General features: G+C 36.6%; 1 pseudogene across 1 annotated transcript in view; it reads right to left on the bottom strand.

Annotated features, from left to right (window-relative positions):
* Positions 1-16,058, bottom strand: part of LOC114305851 (rRNA (cytosine-C(5))-methyltransferase NOP2C-like) — a 48,962-nt pseudogene that overhangs the window by 8,198 nt on the left and 24,706 nt on the right. The window contains exons 7-11 of the transcript XR_014345593.1: positions 10,108-10,276; positions 9,474-9,599; positions 9,347-9,432; positions 8,069-8,071; positions 6,591-6,688 (exon numbers count right to left, since the gene is read on the bottom strand). The product of XR_014345593.1 is annotated as an rRNA (cytosine-C(5))-methyltransferase NOP2C-like (transcript). The remainder of the gene's footprint in view (positions 1-6,590; positions 6,689-8,068; positions 8,072-9,346; positions 9,433-9,473; positions 9,600-10,107; positions 10,277-16,058) is intronic.

The raw sequence follows: 16,058 nt of genomic DNA, 5'->3' as shown, positions 1-16,058 counted from the left end.
GGGTGTTTGTGTGCAAAAGTAAGACCGAACACACACTAAACTAACAAGAGAGGGAAATATAAAGATGGAATAGATACAAATTCCTAACCCTAATGTCAAAGCTCTCTAAAAATGTTGTCTAACCCTAATGCCAAGAGAGGAGCCCTCTTCTTATAGGCAATTCCCTCTTGTAAGGCTTCCAAAACAAGCCATCCAAGAGGGAAATCCCTCCACACACGTGTATGGAGGGGAGCAGAGTGGGTGCCAGCTATCACAGGCTGGCACAAAATATCTACTAAAAGTAGATGAACAGTGATCGGCCATTCAAAATTGCCATTTTGGCAAAATAAATGGCCGACCGGCAACAAAGAGTGCCGACCGGCAATATACATTGCCGATGGCACAAAATCACTGGTCGGTGGCCTCAAGCCATGGCCGGTGATGTGTGGGGATGCCTCATAAGGCATTCCCTGCCCCTCCAAGGCAAAACACAAGTGTTTCGTGCAAAACCAGACACAACACGGTCGAGTTGAGAGATCCTGAGGCAAGGCTCGCAACCGAGACCTCCGGGAACTCAAGACGAACACAAACAAGGGTAATCACCAAGTGTTCCAATGGTGACGTCCAAGTCTTGAGGACGGTCAAAAATGGGGTGTCTACAGTGTGCTATGGCTACCATTGGTCTTTGGAATAGAGGATCAAAGACTTTGGACAATATTATTGGGTCTCAACAAATTTGTTCAGACAAGAGTGGCATTGGCTTTGGTGATAACAAAGAGCAAAAACAGAGTGCATCTACATCTCATGATACAAGAACTCAAGGAAAGGGAGAACAAAAATTTCAACATAAGGATGGACTTCTCAAACTTCTTAGAGTTGGTAAGATAAAAGAAAAGAAGGTACACCCTGTTTTTATTTGTCATCATTGTGGTATGCATGGTCATATTTGCCCTTATTGTTATAAGTTGCATGGGAGAGTGTATTTGCCTAGATCTAAAAATTGGAAGTTGGAAGCCAAGTCGAGACGGGTTCCCATTGCAGGGGAAAGGAACCACAACGTCAAGACACCACCCAAGAACTGCAATTCTCACAATTTTGTTCATACTAAAGCAGTTTGGGTAAGAAAACTTGACTTGTATTAATTTGTTTTGTCATTTTAGTTTTTGGGTTTCTGTGTGTGTGTGTTTTTTTTTTTTGTCATTACATGTGTGCTTGTTTGTTTTTTGTCTTGCTTTGGTTAAAAAAATAAATAAATAAATAAATAAAATAAAATAAAAACCCAAAAAGATTTTCTTAGTATGGTTTTGCAAGCTTGAAATTTTTGAGTGGTCCTTAGTGCATATTGGAATTGATGAGAATATCCATTACATGTTAATATATGTGTGCTTTCTATGGTTATTACTCGTTTTAGAGTGTGTGTTTTTTGATTAGTATGTCTCATTCTGTACACACTCTTGGATTAGCAAATTTTGGAGTCTTCTGCCTTAGGGATTTTTTCTCTATGGACTTCTATCATTGATCTTTTGCGTTTCTAGAGGAATTGACCTATACTAGCATATCATGGGTGATGTTGAGTCTCTTAACCACCTTCCATCTTTTTGCACCTACACAGCTTTCCCCTTAATTCTTTGCAGTCTAACCATGAGAAAAAGGCTACCTCAGAGTCACTAACTAGGCCATCCTTATTATATCCATGCTTCTCTAGTTCGGTTTCCATACTCTTGAGCGTGTTAGCCACCAATGAGTATGCAAAAGAAAAAGAAAAAGAAAAAGAAAAATAAAAAGAAAAAGAAAAAGAAAAAGAAAAAGAAGAAGAAAAAATATGCAAAAGAAAGAAAAAATGTGCAAAAGAAATAAAGAAAAAAAAAAAAGAAAAAATTCATTGATTGAGGGGGAGCCTCCGCCTTTACTCACCAAATACCCCTTGATTCCTAGTGGTTTGACTTTCCTTTGTCGTGCTTAGATTCTCTTGTCGGAGGTCCAACTTCCATATCACTACTAGGATTGAATCTAGTGTTTGTCGAACTTCAAGAGTCATACACACACTTTTCTCATGGGATCTATGCTTTTCACATAATGCATCACTTTATTTCATGAGAAATTTTCTACAGACTGTGCACATTGTGTTTACTAGTAATTGTGCTTCTTGGATAATCTTGTGCGTTTTAAGGTACAAATCTGAAATTCCTTGCTTGTTCCACCATATTATTTTTGTCTTTTTCTTCTTCTTCACTATTTTTTAGTGTTTGTGGTTGCTTTTAGTGAGGGGAAGTTTGGTTCATCTTGACTTTGGTTGGTTTATGATCTTACTTTTGTTGTTTGAGAGTGGTTTTTCACGAGTCTTAGTTTTCATCTATTCATGTTTTCCATCTCATGTTTCAAGATAATCGTGTCAAATGTCTATTGCTTTTTCATATACTCTTGTGGGACTAATAGTTGTTTTGGAGATTGTGGCACTAATAACTGTTTTGTAGATCATGACCTTGAGAAAGAAATTGGGTTTTGTTGGCTGTAATGGGTTGGGGTGTTTAGGATTTTATTTGTTAGGTGTGTTTTGTCACGGCATTGCCAAAAGGGGAGATTGTTAGGTTTTATTCTTGGCAACCCCGTTTGACAAAACTCCTTTCAGTTGTATTTGTTTTCGCACCTTTTATTTCAGTGAGGCTATGAGTTTATTAGATGCGAATCCAACCCGAATCGTACCTTTGTCAATTTACATGGATCAAAACCGAGGTTGTAATAGGATCAAGTTTTCCCGATTTTCCAATTTTGGTTGTCCCACTCGAGCGGGGAAAGTGACGCTCGAGTGGGGATTGCAAGCTCACAGCATCTCTGTTTCGCCTGAAAAAGTACTGGATGGTATGATTCAACACTCGAGCGTGTAAACTTCCACTCGAGCGTGAAGCCTATATGAATCACACAATTTTGAAGCCTCCGCTCGAGTGGAAATTCCCATGCTCGAGTGGATCGCGCGCACACAGATTCTTGGATTTCTATAAGGAATTGGTTTTATTCCAAAACTAGGATTACTTTGGTTTTCTATAAGCAGTTGGTTTTCCCCCAAAACTTAGATAACTTCTCCAGATCTTCTTTTTGGATCCTAAGGTTTATATCTGGGGATATTTTGCTAGTTTTCTTTGATGTTTTCATTGAATATTCAACTCATGGTTTAAGAAGCATACATCAAAGGTTTGTTTGTTTATTCTACACAAAAGAGAGAGGTGTTCTTCGGTGGATTCTGAAGAATTCGAGCCTGAAGCTTTGGTGGATTCCGGAGTGGCTCATCGTCAAGACAATTCCGAGGTGAAGACGGGGTTAGAAGAGACACATAGAGATTGGTTCAATTCGGGCATGGATTCACTAGGTAATTGAGAGTATACCTGTGTAATTCCTTTATATCTTCTTAGTGGATTGTTTTGTGGCTATTGCCTGTGATTTTTTATCACAATTGGAGGTATCCAATTGTGGTTTTTCCACGTAAAATCGTTGTGTCGATTTGTCTTGATTGTTTAATTGGGTTTGTTATATACTGCTTAAAATTGATACATAATCACAAATCAACATCTAGGGGATTTCTAGATTTTTCAGAAGGAAACAAGGCACAACATGTTTATGGAAATAAATTGAAATGATGATAACCACCTACCAAATACTATTCATGTAATGTTGAGATGCACATAAATACATTGTTTACATTGTTTTGTAGCTCAGAAACCTAAAAACTTCTTTACCCAATGCATGATTCCACTACAACAAAAACACATTTTAGTGACACCATACTAGTGGCATGTTCTTAAAAAATGTCACAAAAAGAATATTTGGTGGTATTTTTTTAGAAAAATGTCATAGAGCCACAAACATATAAGGCTCTAGTGGCATTTCAATTAAAAAAAAATGTCACTTCACTACAACAAAAATGCCACTACAACAAATTTACACTTTAGTGACACTACAGTAGTGGCATGTTTTTAGAAAATGCAAATGCCACAAAAATAAAAATTGACATTAAATGTTTTAGAAAAATGTCACAGAACCACAAACATATAAGGCTCTAGTGGCATTTCAATAAAGAAATGTCATATCAATTTCATGGCCTTTTATAAAATAATGACACAAAAAAATTATGTTCGTGACATTTACCAACAGATGCCACTAAACTTTAGTCGCAATGACATTTTTTAAAAAATGTCAGGATACTAGGTAGGTGCAAATTACTTTTTATGGCACTTAGGTGAAAAATGTCATAAACAAATATTTTATAGCATTTTGAGAAATGTTACTAAGCCAAAAACTTTCCAAGCTTATAATGGCATTTTTGAAAAAAAACAAAAAATGCCAATATATTTTCTAAATTTTTAAAATGCAGTAAATGATTAAAAATAAATAAATGAAACGCAATATACACTATAGGAAAAAGCACATTCGGCGACTAAATTTCCTGACTAAAAAAAATTTGGTCGCTGAAAGTATAGCTTTCAGCGACCAAAACAGCATTAGTTGCCAAAAGTAAAGCTTTTTGGCAACTAAACAATTTTAGTAGCCAAAAGTCTATAATTGGCGACTAAAACTAAGTTTGGTCGCTGATTATATGGGTTTTAGTGACTAAAAAATTTTTAGTAGCCCAAAGTAAAGCTTTTTGGCGACTAAAAAAATTTAGTAGCCAAAAGGCTACAATTGGCGACTAAAAATAAGTTTGGTCGCTGATTATATGGGTTTTACTGACTAAAAAAATTTTAGTAGCCAAAAGTAAAGCTTTTTGGTGCCAAAAAAAGTTTTAGTAGCCAAAAGTCTACAATTGCCGACTAAAAAATAGTTTAGTCACCAAAAGTGGTCATTTTTAGCGCGGGAGAACTAAAATCCTAAGGCAGGAATTAAATTTTTTGACAACCAAAATTTTGGTTGCTGAAAGTGCATCTTCGGCGACCAAATCTGATTTTGGTTGGCAAAAGTTAAGTTTTTTAGCGACTAAAAAATAATTAGTAGCCAAAAGTGATTTTTTTTTTATTTTGCTAGTAAATAGTTTATTTTACATAAATTATGTTCAATAAAATAATTATGTTTATACATATACTTTTATATTAATATGAATGTATGTACTATATAAATAATATATGTTGCATATATAATCATGCGGTGCTATAGAGGTGTAGTGGGAAGAGTGTGGTGTATAAAGTTTATGGTACAGGAGGTTGGTGATTCGAGTCTCCGCAAGAGCGGATCAAATTGTTTTACAATGAATTATCGTCACGAATCGTGCCTACCATGACATTAAAGTGTCACTAAAAGGTTTTAGTCTTGATGGTGTAATGACACTTATAAGTGTCACTAACTCTTTTTTAATGGTGCTTGATAGTGCCACAAATAATATCTACCATGACATCAAAATGTCATTGAAAGTTTTTAGTCATGATGGTGTAGTGGCACTTGCAAGTATCTACCGTGGCACGGATACAAATGGCACTTGTTCAAAATGCCACAAGACTAAAAAATGTCATTAAACCAATAATTTTGTGGCACTTTCAAATGTCACTAAATTAAGAAAATGTTGTAGTGTTCCTTGTTCGCTACACATCCTGCTTTGCAGTTCACAAGTCCAATGCCAAGCTTCCCAAACAAATCTTACACCATCATGTCTTCTATCAGTAGATTTAAACTATATCTTACCTTCTTTAATGTTTAAGGTTGTATTCAATAAATGAACTATATTTTACAACCTATATCTTGAAAGAAAGAGATGAATGCTTAGTTGAATGTTTGAAATAATACTCGATCAATGACATTAATCTTGAATGTGAAATTGAGTTAAATACAATTGTGAAAGATTAACAGTTGAACATATAACTTGACAAAACAACATATAGAAGACCAAACTTACTTCACACTTGGAGAGATGATTTAGATTGAAGAAAATCAATTGAATCATCAAGCCTCAACCCTGGTCAACCAAGATTATCAACTAGCTTATGAGTTGGTCAACCAGACCTTAGAAAAGGAGGTATAGTGAAGAAAGGAGGACATCATATTGATCAAAGAGTTTGTCAACCCAATGACAAATTCACCTTTGGCACTTAATATCAAGGAACACCCCTCCCCTCTCTTCTTCTCTTCATGCATTTTACCACTCCTAAACCAACAATCTAATCTCACCACCTTTAATAATAGTCCCTTCCTTCTATTCAAATATCATCTTTTCCACCTTACCTACCTTTCAAATATTCCCAACCTACAACCAAGATAGTTACCCTACCTCTCATTGGAATGGGAGGTTGAATAGAAGGGTAACTGACAATTATTGAGTAAGATATTTGTATGACATATAATAAACTGGTAGAAGTATAATTTCAAACGTGTCCTAAGCATGTTGTGTCCTACCTTTTTTGCAAATCAATGTGTGCTGTCCATGTTGTATCATATGTCCGTGCTACATAGTTTTTATCTATTTTGTATGGCCGATTCTCTGTCTTTGGACCATCTTTTAGATTTTCTAAAGACCTTTGAAAAAAAATTGATGTATAGTTTTTTTTTTTTCTTTCCAGATTGTACCTATTGGGTGCCATTACAAACTATTATAATCAACAAAAAAATATTAATTTAAAAAAATGTGCACTTACGTGGAATACACTAAAACTCCACCCGAGGGAACTATCTGAACAGCTTGGTCAAACATTTTCCTTTGATACTTTGCATCGTTCTTTAAAGACTATTGTGTCTTGCATCAAGAAAAATAAAGAATGACAAAAAAGAAGTTGCAACTTGCAAATCATCTTTTGAGAGAAATTAAAACATATATAAAATAACTACTCGGCATTGAACAAGTCTTTGTGATGTCATAAAAATACACCAAAAAAATAGAAAGTGATACCCAACATCAACTTTTTAAATTATCCAAACACGAACTAAATAGATTATTCTCATCAAAATGAAACAACCAAACTCATCAAGTATAGTTTAGTTTCATTTGTTGCATTTTTTTTAAAACTCATCAATTATATTATAACTATTTTTGCAATGACGTGATAGAAATAATAATGACAAATTGAAAAATACATGAAGCATACTTGGGACGTTGTGAAGTTAAGTTTTCATTTTACTTGAGCCTTACTTAACATCTAAATTATGCAATGCAGCAAAGATGATATGGGACTTGCAAGAAATCAATGTTGATTAATATATTTTAATTTATTAATAATCATTAGGACCCACAGAAATACTATTGCCAACTTTTCATTTTATTAGGACTTTAAGAGGCTTACATGAGAATTTTAGTGGTTATTACATTCGATAGAGTTAGTTTTAATGTGTTTGGTAGACTTAATTCTAATGTGGTTTATATGTGAGAAATAAGTATTATCATTTAATAAAGGTAAATCATAAACAGACCAAAACAATCCAGTTCCAGTACCAAGTATGGTAGTTCAAACAAAGAAACCAAAAGGCCAATTGAAATAGATTCCACAAAGTTGTTTTTTCATTATCAACAAAAACAACTACATCTCTATACAAGTAAAAACAAAAAGAGAAAAGTGGCCCGTTAGAAGTTTTAAGAATAGATAAGAAACTGTTTGCACGAGATAAAGAAACCTACTTGACCCAACAAGGCCTTGTCCCAACTATTTGGATTTGGCTACATGAATCTTGTTCTACCATTCCTCTCTGCTTAGAGTTAAATTCTAGTTGAACAACACACTGCCATGCATCTCTGTGCATCCCAACACAGTAAAATTTTGGCCTTCCATTCCCCATTATGTTACTCTTTCTGACTCTTGCAACTACCTATCTCATTGAAAATGACCATTGTAAGACTAGATGTTTTAGAATACTCACAAATTTTAGCTATTAGTTTTTTTAACAGACAATTTTTTTAAGCTAAAAAAAAAAAAAAAAAAAACCAACAACAACAACAAATTTTAGCTATTATCTATCTAATCAAAGTTACAAAGACTTCATTTACACCCCCAAACAATATGAAACTTAAAAAATAGTGTAACAATGAAATTCTATCATTATGGTAGAAGAGAGTAATTACAATCATTAAGATTGAACTTGAGTAGAAAGTGGACTCTTGGTAGATATTACAATGTCAAAATACTTCCTCTCCATACTTTTCTGTCTAACAAAATCAATCTATGAGATCTTCTTAAGCTCAGTGCAGGGGGGTTGGAATTGGCTTGATTTAAAAGGCGGTAAGTTGCAAGATTTGCAAAGAATTAATTACTAAAATTCTAGACAGTAACTATTTCATGGCTTTTGGGCTTGAATTCAAAGTCTGAAAAGTACAGAAAAGGGTTATTAGCTTGTTAGAGCATAGTTTTGGCATAATTTAGGGGCTGTTTATTGGCCTTGAATTTCTTGAACAGTAAGGTCTTCTCTACACACCAGAGCCTCTTATGGATGGTAACACAAAAGAAGATGAGAAAGAAAATAAGTAGATAAAGAAGAAAGATCTAGGATCGACTTAGAATTCTTTTGAAATTAAGCGCAACGGGTAAAGGCTAATACATCACAAAAAGCTGCAAAAGCTTGTCATGGGTTTAGAAAAAGAAACTCCTAACTTTATTTAATTCCAGAACAGAAAACTAAAATCTTTGACTAGCTAAAATATTCAACAGCTAATATAGCCGTGTACAAAAACCAGTAAAAAAATCATATGTAATCAAGAACGGTCCATGTACCCATACTACAGCCTATGTCAAAAAATATGAAATTACCAAAACAGTCCAACTCCAAACCAAACCAATCCCAATTAAGCATTGGGTTCCAATGAAGTAGGATCAGCTACATGAATCTTTTTCATCATTCTGCTCTGTCAGGAGCTATATACTCAGTTAAGTACAAATTGTACTGGAAACTATGGCACAAATTGACCCAAAACATTCTCCAAGAAAATCCAGATTAGATATTCTTCTTATTTTCTTACTGTGCATCAGCTTGCAAATTCTACCATAGAGCAAAATCCCCTCAATAAATTGGTACCAAAGACGATCTTCAACAAAAACACAAGATAGTAACTTCCATTGGTTGCATTCAACAGGTATTCAACTTTTACACGCTTGTCCAGATAATTCTGATTCAACAGCATGCAAAATTTCATAGTCTCGGGATACTATTGTCCAATTACGCACTTCAACATTAAAAACATGTAGAGATTCTGGTATCGATCTAGCAAGAATTGTTGATCTATTTTTAAGTATCTTTATGGTCAACGACCACCTACTAAATTGGAGAAAGTGAGAAACCAGCAACAGATAAGAAGCCAACCACCAAGATAAAAAACACAGAACAAGGAGCACCAAGAAAAAATAGGCAACTATAAGAAATAATAATAATAATATACAAAAATAAAATAAAATCTAGGAAAATATCGTACCTCTCCAGCAAATAGTCGAGGTCTCAAACCCAGAGCAGAACAAGGAGCATCAAGAAGAACTCTATCAAAGCTATTTGAAGAAAAACCTTCTGATTTTGAACTTGATCGAAGCTATTTGGAGAAAAACCTTCTGATTTTTCAACCCTACCACCAATGCCATGATTTCTTCCAACCTCATTTCTCTGTGTCAGGATACTCTTCCGGAGTTCAGCTTTGCTAGTGTAAGTCATTTGAGTTTCTTGTCCATTGGTAACTGAAATATTATAAGTTGATTAGATATGGAAGTTGCACTCGTAGGGTAGGGGAAGTGGCACTCATCATGCACATATCGACCATGGAATAGGAACAACCACAAATTTGTCATCCCTAAAATGGAAATGAATTCCTACCATGTGTGGTAAGGGAGATTAGACTAAAGCTAGCAAAGGTAATGACATGCATTCTAAGGAGAATTAAATCAATGGTAAGAAGGGAAACCCTAAGGAGAATTTCTAGAATACAATTCTTGGTTCAAAGCACAACCATATTTCAAAGTTTGAAACTTCTAACCCTTTCTGCTCTCCAACATGACATGTTATGCTAGAGTTCAATATCACATGTGGCTATTCCAGTGGAAGTTTGATGATTTCATCTTTTTTTTTTCCAGAGAAACTGTTATAAACGCACTATTTGCATATCTACCACTTGTTCTCACATGTACCCACGTGTCAAAAAAAATCATGAATCATAAAATATAGGCCATATAAAAAGAATTAACATACAGTTTTCATTTCTGGGGAAATCAATGTTTGGCAGTTCTTGGGCAACAAATGACGAAGTGTGCATGTCACTGGATTCATCTCTTCTATGAACAGCTTTAAGAGCATCTAATTTGTAGGTGGTTATACAATTCAAGCCCATTTCAGCAGCCAATTTCTGGATATCAAGAACCTACAAAATAAAATATGAATAGAAGTAACATAATGATAACTTCACAAAAATCTATTTTTAAGAGAACAAAGGGCAGAAGACGATACATTTTTAGATGTGAAAATTTTAAGTATCAGACCAAACACATGTTGCCAGCATCAAAGTATTAATCTGCCTATAGTATTCGGTTATGTTTAAATATCAAAATTATCAAACATTGTCATGCAATATGATTTTTATCAGTCACCAAGTAAATTGTATTAAGAACACGCCTAGAGAGCACAACCCACATACAACCAGTAAAATTAAAAAAGAAAAAGAAAAACACTACGACCCTAAAACAATCAAAAGAAAGATCCCCTTTCAACAATAAAATGCTTCAATGAAGCGCCAATTCCACAAAAGGAGCTTTCTCAATGTCACAACCATCCACCCTATGTGGACTTGGCATCATAGCAGGATGGCAGCCTACTTGTGGCCACCAAGGCCTGTGGTCTAGTGCAAGTAGGGCCAAAGTTTTCACTTGCAACAGAGCACAAACCCACTTGCACCTTTTGTAATTACTTTCACTTCTTCACACTGATTTGTAATTCATATCTTTGTCAGTTCTTTTAAATCATGTTTGGTTGTGAGAATATATGTTAATTATGGAAATATATCAATTAGGTTGATTGCATATTTTAGATTAATTGTGTGAATATTAGATTGATTGTATAGGGTTATTATTTTCTATTTCAAATTAGGTTTAGGTTTGCTATATATATCGATTGTAATATTTGTATTAGAAATAAGTTGAATATACAGATCATTCAGAAAAACTTACAGTTTGCAGCTTATTCCAATAAGAGATCTATTTGTTGAAAGTAAGCTTGATGGTAGGCAGCCACCCACCATGTTTGACAGCCACCATTTTTGAAAGAAAGTTTGGTAGGAGGTAAAAAATGGCTGCATAAATTGTAGGCTTTCACACTGTATTATTGTATGCTTTTACATTGTCTAGTTTATCTATAAATAGCTAGTATATCAAGAATGTTAAGAGTGTGGGAGAAAAGAAGAAGAGAGTACTGTGTGTAATTTTTCAGAATTATCTGTGAGTGAATTAAATTTCAGTTTGGTTCAGCTTTTAAGCCTCTCATTGTGAATCACCAACAGTGGTTTGCACCTCACTTCCACCAACAGTGGTATTAGAGCCGAAGGTAGCTTGAATTTGCAGAAATTCTGCAAAATTTTCAAGAACAGACTGTTTTTTTTTTTTTTGCCCAGAAATCAAAGTGGTCGAAATCAATTTTTAATCACACCAGATTGAAGCTCTCAATGAGACGAGCACAACTGTGAAAACCGCATAAAAAACACAGATCAGACAGACCTGCACGGGCCCCACACGCCTCCTGACGCCGTTCTCACGCGCTTCCACGCGAAGAAGACAAGTCAACCCACGTGTAACACGCGCCACACACGCACGCACCAGAGTCTAACGTCATCTGCCAACGTCATCCGAGCCGAGCCGAGCCTCCAAGCCGCGCCTCCAAGCCGTTGACTGGAGTCGCTGACCGAGCCATGCCGCTGACCGAACCGCCGTTGACCAGAGCCGCTGACCGAGCCGAGCCTGAGTCGCGCCGCTAACCAAGCCGCGTTGACTAAGCCGCTGACATCAGCACACGGAGGATTAATCCAGTGTGACGCGGCTAAGGTGCAGCCACAGATCTGAACCGTTCAAATTGTTTTGGCTTGATCTAAGCCATTCGGAGTCTGTTTGTGGTGATCCAATAGTGCTTTCTAACTATTTAGAGTATTCCGAACACATCTGTATGGTCAGAATTTGCAAATTCCATTTTGAAAATTTACAGATTTTTAAAGACAACCAATGGCCAATACCAACAACTTCTTTCAGCCCCAGTTTCCAAAACTCAGCAAGGAGAACTATGAAAATTGGAGTATTCAAATACAAGTCCTACTAGCCTCACAAGATTTGTGGGAGTTAGTGGATCGAGGATATGACGGGCTAGCTACTCTCGCAAATGAAGGAAATATAAATGATGCTCAGAAGACGACGTTAAAAGATTCAAGGAAGAGAGATAAAAAGGCCTTGTATCTACTCTATCAAGGCATTGATGAGTCAAGTTTTGAGAAGATTTTAGCAGCAACAACCTCTAAAGAGGTATGGAGTATTCTTCGAAATTCACACCGTGGAATTGAGAAAACGATCAGAGCTCGACTCCAGGTGTTACGTGGCAAATTCAAGATGCTGCACATGAATGAGAATGAGTCAATTTCTGAGTACTTCAATAGAATATTGACCATTGTTAATCAGATGAGAAGATATAGAGAGAAGATGGAATCTCTTCAAGTGATAGAGAAGATTCTCCGATCACTCAATCCAAAGTTCGAGCACGTGGTTGTAGCAATAGAAGAGTCCAAGGATCTCAGTGCCATGACCACTGATGAGTTGATGGGCACACTTGAGATTCATAAACAAAGGATCAACAAGAAGACTCCCTCAAGTTCTCTAGAGCAAGCTCTTCAATCAAAGCTATCTTTCAGAGATGACAGAAACGAGCAAGGGGGGACATCACAAAGAAGCCGAGGAAGAGGTCGTGGTTACAATAACCGAAGTTTTGGTTTTCAAGGAAGAAGCGGAAGAGGTCCAGCCAGAGAAGGAAAAAATCAACCACACTTTGCTTCAAGAGGAAGAGCAAGAGGTGGAGGAGGTGGTTACAACAACCGACCAGGATTTGACAAAAACAATGTTCAGTATTACCAGTGCCACAAGTTCGGGCAATACAGCAATGACTGCTGAAGTAGAGCAACAACAGAAGCCGGCGAGCAAGCAAATTTTGCCGACTAGAAAACAAACAAAGTTGGACCTACAGTCTTGTTTGTTCACCATGGGGTCACTGAAAACCAAAACAATGTTTGGTATCTAGATTCGGGAGCCAGTAATCACATGTGTGGTAGAAGAGAGTTGTTCATTGAGCTTGACGAGACTGTACAGGCATAAGTCTCATTTGGTGATTCTTCAAAGAATCCAGTGAAAGGAAGATGTAATATTCTAATCAAGCTCAAGAATGGAGATCATGATTACATCTCCAATGTTTATTATGTTCCTGCCATGAAGAACAACATTTTGAGTATGGGACAACTCTTAGAGAAAGGATACGACATCAGCATGAAAGATTGTCATCATACCATCAAAGACAATCATGGTAATTTGATCGCTCGGGTGAGAATGTCCAAGAATCGGATGTTTGCATTGAACATCCAACATGATGTTGCGAAGTGTTTAAGTGCCATCATCAAAGACAAAGATTGGCTATGGCATTTGAGGTTTAGACATCTCAACTTTGGAAGCTTGAAGCTGTTGTCAAGCAAGAATATGGTGAAAAGGCTCCCTTATATTGCTCATACTAATGAAGTCTGTGAAAGCTGCATTCTTGGCAAGCATCACAGAACTAGCTTTGCCAAAGAAGTGAAGTGGAGAGTAACAAAGTCGCTGGAGCTAGTGCACACTGATGTGTGTGGTCCATTGAAGCTAATGCCAAATGGACAGAATAGATATTTTCTCACCTTCATTGATGATTATAGCCGAAAGACATGGGTGTACCTTCTTAAAAGAAAGTCGGAGGTGTTCAGTATCTTCAAAGAATTTAAAGCTTTTGTAGAGAAGCAAAGCGGCTACTACATCAAGACATTGCGATCAGATCAAGGTAGAGAATATACATCAGATGCTTTCGAGAATTATTGCAAAGAGCAGGGAATCAAGCATCAAACAACACCATCCTATACGCCATAGCTGAATGGTGTTGCTGAAAGGAAGAATCGCACAATCTCAGATATGGCAAGAAGCATGTTGAAAGGAAAGGGACTGCCCAAGCAATTTTGGGCTAAAGTCGTATCATGTGCTGTGTATTTATTAAACAGATGTCCAACCGGGAGTCTTCATTCTATGACTCTAGAAGAAGCTTGGAGTTCACATAAGCCAAGTGTCAACCATCTCAGAATATTTGGATGTGTTGCGTACACCAAGATTCCAGAAGCAAGAAGAACCAAGCTCGATGATAAGGGAGAAAAATGTATCCTTGTCGGATATGGAGATTGAACAATGGGATACAAGTTGTATAATCCCATTACCAGAAAGGTGATCATGAGTAGAGATGTGATATTTGAAGAAGAAGAAGCTTGGAATTGGAATCAAGATAAAGATGTCAAAGATGCAGAACTCATTCTTGAAGATGAAACATCAAAAGCTCCAGTTGAAATCACAAGAGAAGTTCAAGATAAGCCACAAACTCCTCCACATAGAATTCCTGCACCTAGATCTCTAGTTTCTCACAGAAGTGCTGCATCATCATCATTATCATCATCATCAAATGATAGTTTTTTCAAACAACCAAGACCAATGAGAAATTTGCAGGAGATATATGAAGCTATAGAAGAAGCAGATCTGAATTTGTTCTGCCTACTCGCAGATAGTGATCCACTTACCTTCTCAGAAGCCATCCAAGAAGATAAATGGAAGAAAGCAATGGATGAATAAATTCATGCCATTGAGAAAAATGACACATGGAAGCTTACCAGTCTACCAGAGGGGCACAAACCCATTGGAGTGAAATGGATATACAAGACAAAGAGGAATGCACAAGGCGAAGTGCAACGCTATAAGGCAAGGTTAGTAGCAAAAGATTACAAGCAGAGAGCTGGAATTGACTATGGAGAGGTGTTTGCTCTAGTTGCCCGATTGGAGACTATCAGGCTAATTATTTCTTTGGCTGCTCAACACAAGTGGCAGATTTATCAACTTGATGTGAAATCTGCATTTCTTAATGGTTTCCTTGAAGAAGAAATCTATATTGAACAACCTTCGGGGTATGTTCAGAATGGGCATGAAGACAAAGTGTACAATTGAAGAAATCACTTTATGGTTTGAAGCAAGCTCCGCGTGCATGGAATACTAGAATTGATCAGCATTTTCATGACAATGGTTTTGAAAAATGCCCATATGAGCACGCACTATATTTGAAAAAGGAAGCTGATGGAAGCATGTTGCTTGCTTGTCTTTATGTTGATAATCAAATCTTCATCGGAAACAATCTAGCCATGTTCAAAGACTTTAAAAGAAGCATGGTCCAAGAATTTGAAATGACAGATATTGGATTGATGGCTCATTTTCTCGGCATTGAAGTAGCACAAAGAAAAGATGGAATTTTTATTTCCCAAAGTGGCTATGCCAAGGAAATTCTCAAGAAATATGGAATGGAGAATTGCAATCCAGTGAACACTCCTGTAGATAGTGGAGTGGAGCTCAGAAAAGGTACGAAGGCAGGTGATGTGGATCCAACTTATTTCAAGAGCCTAATTGGAAGTCTTCGCTATCTTACTTGCACCAGGCCAGACATACTCTATGGAGTATGACTGATCAGCAGATATATGGAAACACCGGATCAGTCACACCTTTATACAGCAAAGAGGATTCTTTGCTACATCAAAGGTACAGTCGATGATGGTTTATAAATAAACCAACTGATAATTTCAGTCTTGTTGGCTACTCAAATAGCGACTGGGGACGTGACTTAGATGAACGAAAAAGTACTACGGGGTTTACTTTCTTTATGGGAGATACAGCCTTCACATGGTCATCCAAGAAGCAAGCCATTGTGACATTATCAACTTGCGAAGCTGAGTATGTTGCAGCCAACTCAGCTATGTGCCATGCAATATAGTTACGGAATGCGCTGAAGCATTTGGGATTTTCAGAAGAAAAACCCACCGAGATCTATGTTGATAATCGCTCAGCAATTGCATTGGC

This window comes from Camellia sinensis, chromosome 12 (genome assembly GCF_055761805.1).
Source record: "Camellia sinensis isolate YWXY chromosome 12, ASM5576180v1, whole genome shotgun sequence".
NCBI lineage: Eukaryota > Viridiplantae > Streptophyta > Magnoliopsida > Ericales > Theaceae > Camellia > Camellia sinensis.
Note: the sequence above shows the minus strand (reverse complement) of the source record. Positions and strands in the feature narration are given on the sequence as shown.